Below are 7,583 nucleotides of genomic sequence, written 5' to 3' on the forward strand. Positions count from 1 at the left end.
TAATCTATAATAATTGTTATTTTAAACATTAAATTAAAGGGAAATGTAAAAAACACTTCATAAAAGAATGCCGAGTGTGTTACAATTTTTTTTCCGCCATAAATATATGTGCAATATTAAAAAGTAATACATTTTCTTTTATACTAGTGATACATCTTTGAGGGTATCACAATGAAATGTTTGGACAGTGTCGCTTTCAAGCATGGCCGAACGTTTCGAGGGATCAAATGAGGCTTTTTAGGAAGGTTGCGTGCTAGTCTTTTTGGCAAGTTTTCAATGATCCAATGAGAATCTTGCACGAAGGATCAGGTCACTCTATGCATGCAACCAAAATTGCAGATTCTTCAAACCTCTTTAAATGGAAATTACTGCTTTTATGTATTCATTTATTAGTGGCCCTCAAGGTCCACTTTGTAATGGCCCTATGTTTTGCTGCTCCCTTATATTAGCGATATAGGGAACTCCGGCATTGGCTAATTTCAAGGGCCAATTGGAAGAAATACACCTAAAATCATAATGAAAACAGTAATCTCACGAATCCCGAATTATTGGAAGTACCTAAAAATGCAAACTAAGTACACTAATCATATGACAAATAAAACTCTGTTTTGCCTGTGTAACCGGAATTGATAAGTCCTCGGAGCAGCTTTGTAGTTTATGGTAAGTACAGGAGGTGAAGAATGCGCAGTAACCTGAAGCTCCTCATTGCCTCAAAATCTAGATGCTTTGGATGTTTGTATTTATGTGCTGAGTGTCTAGACACATTTAAATATCATTAAAGAACCAGTAAGATAGTTCAGCATGTTAGGTGCACACTGTAGCAAACTATTTGCAATCGGCAGATCACCTGCACAAGAGTTTAATGAATTTGCTGTCAAGATCTGTGAGTAACTCGTAGGTCACAATTTCACATTACCGAAAGTCACGAATTCAACTGATGTGGATATCTGACTGTAATATGCAGGCCACGTTTTACAATCCTAGCGGGGTCTTCCCAGCTTTTCATCCTTCTATTGACAATAAAGAGGTTCCATCCAGTTGGGTAATATATTTATGTAGAGGTTTTTTTTAGTACTTTGAACAGGGGCGGCTCTAGGCTCATGGCGGCCCTGGGCAGGAGGCGTAGGTAGGGGGCCCCAGAAGAGGGGGTCCGGGCAGGGCGGAGTCCAGTGAAGAGGGGGGAGGGGGTGGGGGGGAGCGGGGCGGGGTGTTTGGAAGTGGAACAGAGCCGGAGGCCGCCAAATCCCTGCCAGGGGCCGCCACGCAAATATGTATCCATCCTCAGAGGATTATTATATTAAGGATATATATTGGCGTGGCGGCCCCTGGGGTTTGGCGGCCCTGTGCAGGTGCACAGCTTGCACATGCCTAAGGCCGCCCCTGCTTTGAATAAAAACAGCAACATTATGTCCCTAAAGCTCTGTACACAATTTACCAAGATATAGCAAAAGAATAGCAAATGATTGGACTTAGCAGCTTCCATTTATCAGTTGCCCACGATCACACTGAGTGTTCTTGTGAAACTGAGACTACCTCTGCCGTCAGCGGTGTGCCAACAAGCCACACCTCATGTGAACTAGTTGTTTCCAGAGCGCTCTTTAGCCTTGTCGAAAGTGACCGATAAAAAGAGAGCAAATCAAATAAGATATTACGGGCAAGCTATACTAAGAGATATACACCCACCGCAGTGCAGGAGCCAAAAATGCTGTGCTGCGTTGCATGTCAGGAAGGGAGCAGTAGAGCTCCATATCTACAGAGAAATGGCACTCTTCTCCCCTCTCTCTAGCGCAGGTGCAGATTTTTGCTGTTGAGTGTCACACATGCTGGTATTCGTTACTTTCAGAATTCTTTCCAGCGCAAAACTAGTTTTGCACTTTAAAGTAAATTACTAAAATATAATTTTGTGCTGGTTTGCGTCACTTATGTGACACAAACCCTGTGCAAGATGTTAGTAAAACTGGACCTAAATGACATACTTTTAACCTACTTTTAATGTGACAGTCTGCGCTCCACAGTGATTTTCTTTAGAATGTCACATGCCTCTTTTGACGCTGTGAATAATTCATCAAAGTGCGCAAACAACTCAGCCCCCAGAAAAATCATGGCAATGTGGGGGAAATAGAGCACCCATTGTGAGTTTGGCTCAAGGAAAATGCAGAAGAATGGGAGAAGTCAGTATCAGAACAACGGGTACTGTGGATAATCCAGGATGGTTATCAGATCGTGTTTCAGTTCCCTTATTAGACCGGTCATCCTTAGGGTTGTCTTTCCTCGACATTTTGCCTCCCATTCTTTTGCTGATTCTTTTTGTTGGCCTTAGGACTCTGAGCCCTTTACAACTGCTAATCAGTGCTAAAGTGCATGTGCTTCTCCCCTAAACATGATGGCATTGGTGATTACCTTTTTGTTGTACAGGTAAGTCCCTTGTAAAGTGGTAGACCATATACCCAGGGCCTGTACTTCAAATGCTACTAATGGGCTGCAGCATTGATTGTGCCACATACCGAAGTAGCCTTTCAAACCTGTCTCAGGCCTGCCACTGTAGTACCTGTGTGTGCAATCTACTGTCATTTCACCTTGGCATTTAAAACTACTTGCCTAACCTTAAACTCCCCTTTTATTACATATAAGTCAAACCTAAGGTAGGCCCTAAGTAACCCTAATGGCAAGGTGCCATGTAAGTAAAGCCAGCCGCGGCCCGTGCAGGTAAGCACAGGAGGCCATGTGGGGGTGTATTTCGACAGACGATTACAAGGTAAAATTAATTAATTATTTAATTTACCCTCGCCATCGTCCACCAAAATCCCCAGCCCCACCGCACTTACCTGTACGGGCCGAGGCTGACTAAAGCGTAGGACATGCATCTGTATGTTTTGCATGTCCTGGTAGTGACAAACAGCCTATTTCATTTTCACTACTTTGAGGCCTACCCCTCTCATAGGCCAGCATTGGGAATTCCTTAATAGACTTTTAAACTGTAATTCCCTAATAGAGAAGAGTAGATTTTTATGTTTGATATGTTTAGAATGGTAATGGCAAATCCTCTTTACTGATGAAGTTGGAGTTAACATGATGTTTTAGAAATGGCACTTTTAGAAAGTGGACATTTCTCTGTTCTTACTGTTCTTTGTGCCTGACAGCCTGTCTCCAATACACGTCTGGGCAGGGTGACAGCTACACTTTGTAAATTCCCTCTAGACAGCCACCAACACATGAAATGTTGGGTATGACCAAGCCCTAATCTGCATTCTGGTAGCCTTCCTGGGGAGGAAGGAGAGAGGTGGCTCACACTTACATCGGAATAGGCTGTGTCATGTCCTCATACAATGCACTGATTTACCCCCATGGTTAGCATGGTAACAGGACTGGGTTGAAAGGGATCCTTGTGCACTTCAGAGAGCTTCTTTGAAGTCACCCCCTACATCAAATACACTTTTGGGTATAAGCAATGGGTCTCTCACCACCTGAAATAAGACACTTCTGGATCTTGAACTGAACCTCTGCCAAAAGGACTGCTGAGTGCTTAAAGGATTGAACTGGACTGCTTTTCTGCTTGTTACCCTGCTGCCTGCTGCTCCCTGACTCTGCTGGGAGAAGAGCTGGACTCTGCCTTCCCTCCAAGTGATTTACCCTGTGCGTTCTTGCATTGCTTTGGTAATGAAGGCTTTGTGATGACTTTTTGAAATAGGAATATGCAGGTAAACGTCCATGAGATCCAATGTTAGAAAACGTTTTGCCGATATTAGAAGAATAATTCTCTGCCGGGTTTGCATTTTGAACTTGATACTCTGGATGAAGTTGTTGAGGTTCTTTAAGCTGATGGCCAATCAATAATTCCCTGAGGACTTTGAAGCCAGAAAGACAAGTGAGTACACCTCCTGCCCATTTCCTCCTTGCAAACTGGAACAATGGCTTCTTTCTTCTGAGGACCTAATACTTTTTTCAGCAAGGTCTTCCTTTTGAGTGGCTCTCAGGTACTGGAGATTGTATGGCCCCAGTACAAATTGAACTAGACAAGAACTCTATTAGGCACCCCTTCCTGCCAACTTGAAGAGCCTACTGATCAGTTGTTATCATTTCCCATTGAGAAATGAATGGTTGAATTCTTCTTCTGACCCTTGATGAAGAGTTGTCCATCTCAGCGTTAGGAATGCTGATTCTTGACACATGCATCCTGATTCTGTTTCGTATAAGGCTTAAATGAAAACAATTTGCAGTGAGACTTTGAAGGTTGGGGTTGGTGTTGTTGCTTCTGAGGTGGTTGATGAAATGATGATTTTGACTTTAAAGAACTTAAAGCCGCTGTAGATTGACTTTGGAAGGTAAAAGAAGTGGTTCCTTCCTGAAAATGCAATGGCATTTATGCTGTAGCTCAACACCAAAAAATCTGGAACCTTCAAAGGGTTTTTGAGTACCGTTGCCTTGAAGTAGTGTCAGTGTTCCTGTCCTTAAGTTTAGATTCCTCCTGGCTGTCAAGGAAGCTCAACACTATTTAATATCAACAAGAGAGGTAGGGCGTAGACACTCCTGTGCCCCGGTTCAATGTATTGTAAAAAACAAAGGAGTGACTGTGATACAAAGGAATAAATGTGATAATTAAAAGGTTTTTAAGAAATAAACTCCGCTGTGCGCCGCACGCGTGATCAATGCTCACACGCGTGCAGTATACACAGCGGGGTAGTCTCAAAGTCTCTGATTAAGCCCAATAGACTATCCTCAGCTGGAGGAAAGTCTAGGGGCTTGCTGGTCACCCAGTCGTGGGTGGAGGGAGAGAACCCTACTTCTTTGAAGGACCCTCACTCACCACTAGTTGGTGACATGCTTCATCATCGGGTCCCCGCTGGGGTGACCGAATGTCTCCCCAGCGTGCTACGACGCCTGGTTACAGCGGAGCAGGATGTGGTGAGTGCAACAGTGCCCAAATTAAGAGGTGACTAACTGTGATTGTGCAAATGTGTCAAAAAATTAGTTAAAAAATGCAAGGGTTGTGCCTTTAGAATTTTTTTTAATAATGGCCAGCCCGCATTGATTAACAAGCATTTGCAATGCAATAGGTTTCGCATCACTGAAAGTTTTACCTATTGGTGCTGCAAATAATAATGCAATGCTCATAGCTCAAACTTTCAGTAATCCGAGACCTACTGCATTGCAAATGCTTGTTTTTAATACACTAATAGTAAATAATATATTATTCACTTAGTTTAATAAACATTTGACTAAAAACAAGGAAAGTAGAGCCATCACCGACATCCATTAGGACGAGCTGCTCCTGTGTTCCTGGTAGTGGGCGCAAGTAATGCGCCCCATGCTCCAGAAGTGGAATAAATGCAGGAAGGGGAAGGCATGCCTACATGAGCATAGAAAATATGAAGCAAGTAAATGAAAGTGACAAGAAAACCAACCAATAGTGCAATGTGGAGGGGGGGGGCTGGGAGGGGTTTGTTCCCACTGTATGGTAACAATTTGTCTTGTAACAGACAGCACGTTTAGACAAGGCCTAAAAAGCAACTGAACCATAATTTACAAACCCATGAGCACGGTAAAGTCCTTACAATTCAGAGTACAACTGCATACAGTTTAGAGAACCCAAAACACCCCAGGGGTCACCCAGTTTCTTTTCATTCTCTAGAATCTGGTGTTTATTTGCTCCCCTACGTGCGTAACTGAAATGAACACTACATGTACCAGAATTCACATGGAAAACAGGGCCTACTTTCATAATAAAAAAACTCACTGTGCTTTGATACAACATACAGTGCTGTTCACTGCTTGTTAAATACAAACTCAAGACAAGGGATTAAAATTGTGCAGTAGGGTTACAGTTTTACAGCATAAACGTGACTCTAAGGCATGTCAGAATAAGGGCGAGGGTGTGGCCTAAAGGCGAGAGCAGTCGACTTCGAAGGTGGGGAACTGAGTTAATATCTCGGCATGGACGCGCAACATCCAGTGATTCAGAGCAAATCACTAGGTGTTTATTTATAAGACCCCAGCACCTCTGGTGTGTCACTTTTTGTGACGCTCTGGTGGTGCAGGAACCTGCTCCATATTTACCGGGCAGCACTAAGCCACTTTTGGTGCCTTGTGAATATCAGTCCCTTTAACACAGTTTTCTGTGTTAAAGGGGCGTGCAATGGGTGTTGCTGGGGCGTTCCCAGCAACATCCATGGCTTTTTGACACTGCCCCAGATTTACGAGAAATCATAACTCTGAGGCAGCAACAAAAATGTATGACACCCAGAGGAGGCGTAAGGGAAACACAAGGAGAAATATCTTTACTTCTTCTCAATTTTCCTTTTTCTTTGTGTGCTGTATTCTGCATCACTCACACGAAGAGGAAAAAGCCTTGTGATTGTTTTGTGCAGTAAGGTTTCCCTTCCTGCACATAAATAATTATCCCCATAATACAGGCATCCTTGTACACTGGTGCAAAGGTGCCTGCGTTGGCGCACGGCAGGCCATTGGCGCAGGAGAAAAGGACAGAATGTGCTGTATCTGATAGATTTGATGCATTCCTGCTCTTTTCTTTTGCCATAGGGCAGCACAGCAGGAAGGCCTGTAGCGCTGCCCTACGGCAAAAACACATAAATGAGGGTCTTAATCTCTTCCTGCCTTACAAAATTAATGTGTACATCTATAACGCAACTGGTGCTCATATAAAGAGCTCTGATAGCTACGGGCGAGCTCGCGCTGTATAAAAAATCCCCCCCCCACCACCCAGAAAAAATGGGCCCTCATAGGATTGAAGAAGGGGCTGCCCGCAACATGTTGGCATAAGACTCAGTTTCACCCAATTATTGTACACCTCCTGTTCTGCATCACAGTCTGACTAAGGCAGAAAAAAGGCCTGGGCACCAAAATTAAAGTGGCCTCCAGGTTATTATAAGACACACTGTACAAATTCTTGGCAAGGTATGGAGAACTGCATGGATTTAAGATTATTGCAGTAGTGTTCATTTTAATATCTGGGAAATCAAAAGTAAAAACTACCCCAGGCGACCATAAAACAGTCCCACGAATGGCGTACACACCGACCTGTGAGGCCAGCCCATCGGGCACTGCACGACTGCTGTATAGGCCCGTCCCACCCTGCACCACTCTAGAGCCAGGGGTCTGCTTGCTAATCTCGCCTAGTAAACCATCGTCTGCTGCTGCAGATTACGGCATGCCGCCAGCCGGGCCTTCACGACGACACTTCCGGTGGAACGCCTCCGCCTGCCTTGGGTGCTTTCGCTCAGTTGTGCCCTGTCTACGAATCCTGCTGTGGCCTCTGCGCTGATCACTTCTTGAGATCAGAAATGGCTGCCTTTGATGACTGCCCCCTGCTGCCAGGAGGGCGCTGCCCGTCTGGGACCCGGCCAGTTGTATCTTCGGCCCAGCTGTGCTTCTATCACGGCTATCACTTCTATGACGTTTCTATCAGCTTCTGCTCGAGGCCTCGCTGCCAATCTTCTCGTTCAGACTCATGTTTTAGAGATTACACGGCGGTCATCAAGCAAAAGCTAGCGCCAGGTAATAGCGGCATAGCGCCTTGCTTTTGACTCACAGGCACCAGAGGCGCTCGAGGCAAAAATCACCAGGGC

This window comes from Lissotriton vulgaris, chromosome 11 (assembly GCF_964263255.1).
Source record: "Lissotriton vulgaris chromosome 11, aLisVul1.2, whole genome shotgun sequence".
NCBI classification, from domain to species: Eukaryota; Metazoa; Chordata; class Amphibia; order Caudata; family Salamandridae; genus Lissotriton; species Lissotriton vulgaris.